General features: G+C 34.0%; 1 pseudogene; it reads left to right on the top strand.

Annotated features, from left to right (window-relative positions):
* Positions 1–5,705: 5,705 nt before the first annotated feature.
* Positions 5,706–8,998, top strand: LOC141672394 (pyruvate decarboxylase 2-like; annotated as a pseudogene).
* Positions 8,999–9,444: the final 446 nt, after the last annotated feature.

Genomic DNA, 9,444 nt, shown 5'->3' with positions numbered 1-9,444 from the left:
AATCGGACTGTTGTGGAGATGGCCAAGATTTGTTTAAAAGAGATGAAAGTCCCTTCTTTTATGTGGGGTGAAGCTGTTAGACACTCCGTGTATTTGCTGAACAAGCTTTCAATGAGAGCTTTGTAAGGAATAACTCCATATGAGGCGTGGAATGAGAAAAAGCCACAAGTTGGACATATTAGGGTCTCTAGGTGTATTTCTTACATGAGAATTCCAACTCAGAAAATGAGCAAACTGGATGACACGAGCAAACCGGTGGTGAATATGGGTAAAGAAGCGGGAACTAAGGCTAATCGCCTTTATGATCCCAATAGTAACAAGGTTTTCGTGAGTCGAGATGTCATATTTGAAGAAACTAAGTCGTGGCCTTAGGAGACAAATAATGTTAGCGAAGCTGCCATATTTATAATTGAGGTTATGGAGGAGGTAAAAGGAAGGGAATCATGAAGTGTTAAAATTAATTTTGGTGAAAGTGACATTGAAAGCAACAAGTCAGCAGAGTCTCCAATACTACAATCACCTGTGCAACAACTGAACCCGGAGAATTACGATGATAGTGCAGAACTAAAGGGAATCATAAATCTGAGTGAAATTTATAATGAGACTGAGGAGCAGCAACTGGACGAGGAGTTATACCTTATGGGAATCGAGGAACCTATGAATTTTGTACAGGTAGCTAAGGACATAAATTGGAAATTAGCCATGAAGAAAGAGATGCAGTCAATTGAAGAATATCAGACCTGGAAATTGTCTGAACTGCCACCTGTGAAGAAAGTTATAGGCCTCAAATGGATATTCAAGTTAAAAAAGGATGCTGAGGGAAGAATTGTGAAGCATAAAGCGAGATTAGTACCCAAAGTTTATGTTCAAGAGCGTGTAGTTGATTTTGATGAAGTTTTTGCTCCTGTGACAAGGCCTGAAATGGTTCACTTTATATTAGATTTGGCTTCTAAGAATGAATTGGAAGTTCACCATCTCGATGTCCTAGAAACAAAGGTGTGTTCCTTTATCATCTTGTGAGGTGGAGTTTATGGATGCAACTGTAACAGCTTTCCAGGCTATATGGATACATAATGTTTTAAGTCAGATAACATCATACTACATTGGACCAGTTGTATTGTTTATCGATAATAAATCATCTATAGATTTGGCAAAGAATTATGTATTTCATGGCAGGAGAAAACACATACATATTAGGTATCACTTCATAAGGGAATGTATTGAGAGATGAGACATTGTTCTGGATCATATGAGTAGTGAAAACCAGAAAGTGGACATCTTAAACTTTGGTTATATGTTATTTTCAAATAAAGAGTTGTCAACGTCTATTTTGTGTAGTGTTTGTTTTCAGGTCTGTTATTTTAGGAGTTTTGATTGGGTCAAGGAAGTAGAGTTAGTGTAGGTTGTAGGCAAGTGATCGTGTACTGTTTTTTAGCATTTTCAGTTTCGTAGTTTCCATGTATTTCTTTTATATTGCCTCAATTTGCAGAAATAAGAAAATGTGTTTTTCTTTCAAGCTGTCTTTTGGTTTTCTTAGATTCATATCATTCAGTTAATATAAATATATTGACAATAAGTACCACATATGTTGTTTGAGCAGAACTTTCGCTTTAGTTTTAAAATGAACTTTTATTTGAAGTTATTGTATATGCCAAAGATGAGCAAATTATAGCATATAAATTAAAATCCCCAACAAGTCGAACCCATATATATTTTTTTTTTTTTGTAATTTAAATCTTTCAAAAAAGATGGCTATATTCAAAAAATTTGTTAACTAAATATCTAGATACAAAAAAGAGCAGAGAAGAATATTAATCGATCCACTGGTTAACATATTTAATTTTTTTTTACTTTATTATACTTTTTTCATATCATCGAATATGCTAGTAGTTAACATGAAACATAACACTCAAACATACGAAACAAATAATCATTACATAAGCACGTGTATTCATCACTAACACGTCGGAAAATTATTACGTTAAAGATGCTCGAAAGAAAGAATCCCATAAACCGAATGTGTACCTTATATTTACACCATTGACATTCTTTGCAACCCAATTTGCAGCAGCAGACACACTATTGACCAGAGAATAAATCATATAATTAGTAATTCTACTATAATTATGTTTCATATTAAAATATAAAAATGTTGTGTCAAATTAATAAAGATTACATATGAAATTTTAATCAACACCCAAATATATTTTTTTGTAACATAATTATTTTCAGGAAAACAAAGGGACAAGAATGGGAAGGTAAAGAAAGAGAACATGGAGCAGGGAAGAGAAAGAAGGGAGAGAGGGAGTGGGAGAGAGAGGGGGAGGGAGATTACCAACAATGAATACAACGATCTAGGATCGAAGAAGGTAACAAACCCAAATAGGTAGAAGTGATGGGAAAATTAACAAGAAAAAATCTGTTTCATGGCTATTTATGTATACATATTCAATTGTTACATGGCTGAGTATTTGTAATGATCTTATACAATGTTGAACCAGACCTGATGTAAAATGAGTTTTTATACCTCGACAAATTTAGAGATGACGTATATGTCACCCTTATACATTGGTTGTTTACTGAACCGACGTAAATGGTACTTTCAGAATGTTAATATATGTCGCCTTTTTAAAAAACCCGATGTATGAAGACTTATATACGTCAGATTCTTCTATGTGTATCATAAATTTGGCGACATAAAAGTTTGATTTTGTACTAGTGAATTTGATGTCTCTGACTGGTTGTATGAATGAATATTCCTTGGAATTGCTTGGTATTTATTTTGGGGGATGCAATATTCAGGATGTGTATTTCAATTATTTTTGAGGCTGAAACTATGTTGCAGTAGGTACTAAATCTGTTGTAAATAATTAATCTTTTGTAAGATAAAAGATGTTGCCACAAGTGTGTTGCCATAGGTAAACAACTAGGTCTATATATGGGCCCCACATATAGGTCCTACGTATGGGCCCCACATATAGGTCCCACGTATGGGCCCCACAGATAGGCCTCGCATGTGGGCCCCCTATGAGCCCCACAATTATGAAAGAAATTCTAAGATCTTTTGCAACACACTAAGTATGTTACTATAGAGTCTAAAATATATTATCATTGAGATCTATTATAACAGAGATTGGTATGTTGCAATAGAGTAGTTTTTATGTTGCTATAGATATCTATACTAACTATCGACGAGTTAACATAGCTTTGTTGTTACCTTAGCCCTTTTTGGGTCCTTAGCAATATTTTTATGGTCCTATATATAGCAACACAGTTATGGGGTTGCTTAAAGGAATCTATGGTGTAGTGAAAGGTCCACTTATTCAGAGTAGATAAAAAATGATCCAACTGTACATATGTTCAAATGGTTACAAAAAAATGTACCCAAAATTTCAAGAATTTTTAATTATTTGAACTTGATTAGTTTAACAAATAAAGTCTAACTAAACTTAATTCTAAATATTTCACTGTACGCTCTTAGTGAAATTTTGTCATATCACTAAAATTTAAAGATGGTAACATTTTTATTGTTGAATCATTCATAAATATTTTTTTAAAAAAAAATTAAAACATCAATATGGAACTAAATACCGGTTAAATTGACTGCTAGAAAAAGGTCAATAGACATCAGTTCACTAATGTTTATTTTGTTCAAAATTGATCTCTTCGTGGGTGTAGACACTACGCCATAAGTGCACATAGGCAACGGTTTTTATCCAGTGTTGCACGAAAAGCGTTGCATTATCTACGAAATTTTCAGTTTATTGCAACATAGTGGAGAAGGCGTTGTAGTACATAGAAGCTACCGTTGCTAATAACTATTAGTGTTGCGCAGCAAGCAACAGTAGAGATCACAGTGTTGCTTTAGATATTTTTTTTATTTAATCAATGCTGACATGGAAAATAAATCTGAGGTGGCATGTTTGGGACCCATATTTGATGACGTGGCATGCTGACGTGTCATGCCACGTCAGCATTTTGGGCCCCATATGTGCAATTGACTAGTGACGTGGCATGTTGTCGTGGGACCCACATGTGTGGCCCAAAATGCTGACGTGGCTTGCTGACATGGCAGCTGACATGGCATGATGACATGGCAGCTGACGTGGCAGCTGATGTGGCACTTCAGGCGTTGCATTTGCTTTCTGATGTTGTAATAGGTTATTTAGTGTTGCCTTAGTTATTATACTATTCTTAAAATTTATTTGTTTTATTCATATTCTAATTTTTTTTAAATAATTTTTAATTAATCCAATCGTACAGATGTTGTTTCCTACTAGTTTTAGAGATGCGTAATTTTTTTTTAAAATGGATTTTATATCAGGTGCTTTTATAATTGTGAAACCACGGTGCACACGAGTTCCCATTACGTAATCTTGTTCCGGGTCGTGATTCTATTTTTTTAAAATTTTTGTTCAATGATCCAATCGTACGGATGATGATACCTAGTAAATTTAGAGATGTCAAAATGTTTTTTAAAAAAATTAGATTTTATAGCGTGTGTTTTTATAATAGTCAAACTACGGTCAACACGGGCTCCTATAACCCAGTCTTGTCCCGAGTGATGATTCTATTTTTTAAAATTTTTGTTCAACGATCCAGCCGTACGGATGATGATACCTACTAATTTTAGAGATGTCTAATTTTTTTTAAAAAAAATAGATTTTACATCCTTTGTTTTTATAATAATCAAATTACGGTCAACACGAGTTCCTATATCTAGTTCTTGTCCCTAGTGGTGATTCTATTTTTTTAAAAATTTTATTCAACGATTCAACCGTATGGATGATGATACCTACTAATTTTAGAGATTTGTTATTTTTAAAAAAAAAATTAGATTTTATATCATGTATTTTTATATTAGTCAAATTCTATAACCAAGTCTTGTCCCGAGTGGTGATTCTATTTTTTTAATTCTTGTTCGACGATCCAACCATACAGATGATGTTATCTACTAATTTTAGAGATGTATAATATTTTTTTAAAAAATTAGATTTTATATCCTGTGTTTTTATAATAGACAAATTACGGTCAACACGGGTTCCTATAACCAAGTCTTGTCCCGAGCGGTGGTTCTATTTTTTTAAAATTCTTGTTCAACCATCCAACTGCACGGATGATGATACCTACTAAATTTAGAGATGTATAATTTTTTAAAAAAATTTAGATTTTATATTGTGTATTTTTATTATAGTCAAATTATGGTCAACACGGGTTCCTATAACCAAGTCTTGTCCCGAGTGGCGATTCTATTTTTTTTAAATTCTTGTTCGATTATCCAACCGTACAGATGATGTTACCTACTAATTTTAGAGATGTACAATTTTTTTTAAAAAAAATTAGATTTTATATTATATTATTTTTATAATTTTACAATTTTATATTATTTTTTATAGATATTGAAAAATTGGGAAATATAATAAAAATATGATGTTTTATTTTTATAATTATCTAGACAATTGTTTGAGTGTATAGTAATTTTTATAAAAATTTTAAAATTTTTTAGCTATTAAAAAATCACAAATAATTCACTACGTGGAAGAAGAGTATTGGATGGTGAATGTATCACACGGATCATCAACTTCACTTTTAATCAGTACCATCTAATCAATTTAAAAAACAAAATTTGGATAAATCCTGATCGTTGGTTCATATAAACTCTAAAACCTATAGCAGCTTACAACTTTCTTAGGCTTATTAGTTATTCCTACGCTCATCAGTTCTTCTCCTTTTCTTGTGAATCTTCCAACTTTCCCGCTAATAAAACAATTCAGATAAAAATCATTTCTTTTAATCCTTCGTGAAATCCAACCATGGCTAATATCGATCGAGTGGAGAAAGTTTGGGGCTTTCGATTGTTTGAGGGAGAGGAGAGGGGGAGGGTTCGAGAGGGACGAGAGTTGGGGCAAGAAGAGGGACGAGAAAGGTGCCGATTGATGAGTAGGTGCAATGGGGTTGTTGTGGATGCTGTTAAGCCTGAGGGGTCGAATCTATTTGGCAATTGTTTTTCAGTGCAACAATTGTTTTAATATTGAAGAGGCTTAAAAGATTTATTTGTGTATAATTAAAGATGGGTTGTTTAGGGATGTGTTTTTGTCGAATACCCTTATTAATTTGTATGTTAAATTGGGTGATCCGGGTTGTACAAGGTTTGTGTTTGATGATATGTCTGAGAAAAATATGGTGTCCTCGGCTTGTTTGGTTTTTATAAGCTTGGAAGTAGGGGTGTTGGACTTGGATTGCAAGTTCATGAGTTGGTTCTGAAAATGGTGTATGCATTTGATGTTGTTGTTTGTAATGTGTTGATTTCGCTTTTTAGAGGGTGTATGGAATTTCCTGATAGTGCGTTTCATATTTTTGGTGTGATTTTTGTGAAGAATTCGGTGTCCTGGAATTACAACCCAAAGTTCTAGTGAACATCTGATGCTGGAAGATGCGGCAATTAGGAGCAATTCATACCAAGAAGATCTATGTCCTTCTCAACTTAGGGACGCTGATGTATCAACCTCAGGTGGAAACACGTCATGTGCAAATGATAAAACAAGCATCGATGACTCATTAATGATGGTTGTCTTTGAACAAAGGGCTCCTGGTAAGGAGATAGTCTACAAAAAGTAAATTAAACAAATTCCGCATGACTTTCAATATAATTGCTGAGAGAGGGGATTCCTGGTTCAATTTCCAGAAGATGAAATTGCCAAAAGGATGCGGGTGAGCATCCCTTTCAATATAATTTCCTAAGGTATATAATGTGTTTGCATGTATTAATGTAAGTGCAATAATACAGGTATGAGTTCCAAATGCAGTATGGATCCATTGGTTGGTCAGTTGGTGCAACTCTAGGGTATGCTCAGGCTGCTAAGGATAAGCGGATAATTGCTTGCATTGGTGATGGAAGCTTTCAGGTAACTCGTCACAAGTTATCTGTGTTTTTATAATAATGGACCATATATGGTGTTAACTGTTGGAAATCCCACCATTTTTACCAGAATCATTCCTTCTTTATTTCACATTAATAAATTCAATATCCCTTGCAGGTTACTGCTCAAGATGTGTCTACAATGCTGCGATGCGGTCAGAATCAAATCATTTTTCTAAAAACGGTGGTTATACAATTGAAGTTGAGATCCATGATGGACCATACAATGTGATCAAGAATTGGAACTACACTGCACTGGTTGATGCGATTCACAATGGTGAAGGCAAATGCTGGACGACTAAGGTCAGTCGAGAAAACCTAATACATAATGTGTCATTTACTCACAAGTTAGAGCAGTGAAGTTATTTTTAAAAAAAAGTATTGTTGACACTGGCATTTCTTGAATTGTTCAGGTTAGCTGTGAGGAAGATCTTGATGAAGAAATAGAGACAGCAACGGGAGAAAAAAAAGATTTTCTTTGCTTCATTGAAGTGATTTGTCACAAGGATGATACAAGCAAAGAGTTGCTCGAGTGGGGATCTAGGGTCTCTGCTGCCAACAGCCGCCCACCGAACCGCCAGTAGATCTTTTGTTGTTCCTTCTATCTATCTACTGGAGTAAGATTACATGCTGAACTTTGTTTAGTGGATAATGAATCTTTAATTACGGAATTAATCATTTTTTTAGTGTAACATTTTCAAGTCCAATTTAATTATGTTTTTCTGACTTTCAATACATATACATATGTGTCTTCATCTAATATCGAACTCCGGGACCTGATGACCAAATTTAAGTTCCTGTTTGAGACATTGGCACTATTAGACTTTGTTTCATTGGATTCCTCTTCATTCCATAGTCTACACTGTCACAAAGACCTTCTGCTGCATTACTTTGTGTATGGTCTATACTCTATCTACCAACAACTTCTACTTTATAAGCTAGCATTCTGAATCTCCTTTCTGGAAGTAGTTTAGCAGTGGCTATTGTAGGGATGAGTTTTAGTTTTCAGGAGAAATTTATAATTAAAGTAGTTGGTCAATGTGTATCATGGTGGCTATGTGCTAAAAAGCTAGGTTGTACTGGGATGTTCAAAAATAATTCACAAAGTTGGAAATGTAATATATGTATCTTGCTATATTCTCCTTGAATACTCTTACCACGTTTATCTAGTTCTTTGCTCTGTTCCTCTCCGAAATCTTTAAAATTCCTTATGAGTCGTCTTCTTTTCAAAAATCTTCTTAGCTTTACTTTTCAGTTTTAGCATATATTTATTCTGTTGTCTTTGATTAAAACATGTAAGAAAATGATAAGTGAATATTTGAGATAGTTAAATTTAATAGCTTCTAACCAGCTGTGACATGATAATAGTTTATTGTGTTTCTTGTGGCCTTATCTCATCCTTTCTTTAATGAAATGTTTCAGTTTTTCTTATATATCTTCTAATCTCTTTTAGGCTGCTAAGGATGACTTAGGAAGGATCCGAATTCAAAAGCCAGGGAAAGGCCCATTTCATGTCTCTGGAAATAATATCGATAATCTCAATAATGACTGTGAAAGAGGGGCATGGTTGTCTTAGATTATGTGTTGAAATTATGTGCAAAGCATTTTTTTTGGATAGAAGAATAATATGTCAGTATTTTATTTTTTTGGTTACTTGTCTCGATCCTACAATTAAATGTATGTCCATGCATATGATGCCCTAAGCTGGAGCATGGTTTTTCTTATAAATTTTTGTCTTGTTTGACAGTATTCACTCGACTATCTGATTATTGTCTACTAAAATGGTTGCTTTCAGGAAGTGCTAACGATATTGGTGCGAACTCAACAAAGAAGCGTAAATCTACATGGATGCCTTTCCCCAATGCTGTTTAAAGCCATCTCAAATACAGGCAATTTTTTCTCTGGATCACATCGACTGGCAGTTCTCTACCTGGCTGGAAACAAACACATTCTGCTTTACAACGTCAAAATGAGTTATAAGGCTATAGTTGAAATGAGTAGGTGACATTATTTAGACAAGAAAAGAAAAAAATTGCTCATTTATTCTTTTGAAGTTAGAATTTGGTACTTTGATAGTTTAGTAAGTTTTAAATTTCATTCGATGCTTGTTGTATTGATTGTTGGATGCCTTATTTGGCAGGAATAATGTAAAAGCAGAATAACTATGTCAATTTTTTTAATTTTTGAAGTGTTGCATTTGACTCTATATGGTGTTGCATAAGACAAAAAATGATATTACATATGAATAAAAATGGTGTTGCAAATGACTAAAATCAGTGTTGCATTACATATTGTGGGACCCACTCATTTTATGCAACACTAACTATTATTGTCATTGTACGCTTTCTGACGTGTCAAAGTAGGGCCACTAATGACGTGGCAATATGACATGTCACTTGCCACGTAGGACTCAGTGGTGATGTGGCTTCATTTTATGCAACACTAACTGTTATTGTCATTGTATGCTTTTACTGTTGCAAAAGACGCATAATGCAACGCTTTCTGGTGTTGCATAATTCATTGTC

The sequence above is a fragment of the Apium graveolens genome, chromosome 7 (genome assembly GCF_009905375.1).
Source record: "Apium graveolens cultivar Ventura chromosome 7, ASM990537v1, whole genome shotgun sequence".
NCBI lineage: Eukaryota > Viridiplantae > Streptophyta > Magnoliopsida > Apiales > Apiaceae > Apium > Apium graveolens.
This window is presented reverse-complemented; position numbering and strand designations above follow the sequence as displayed.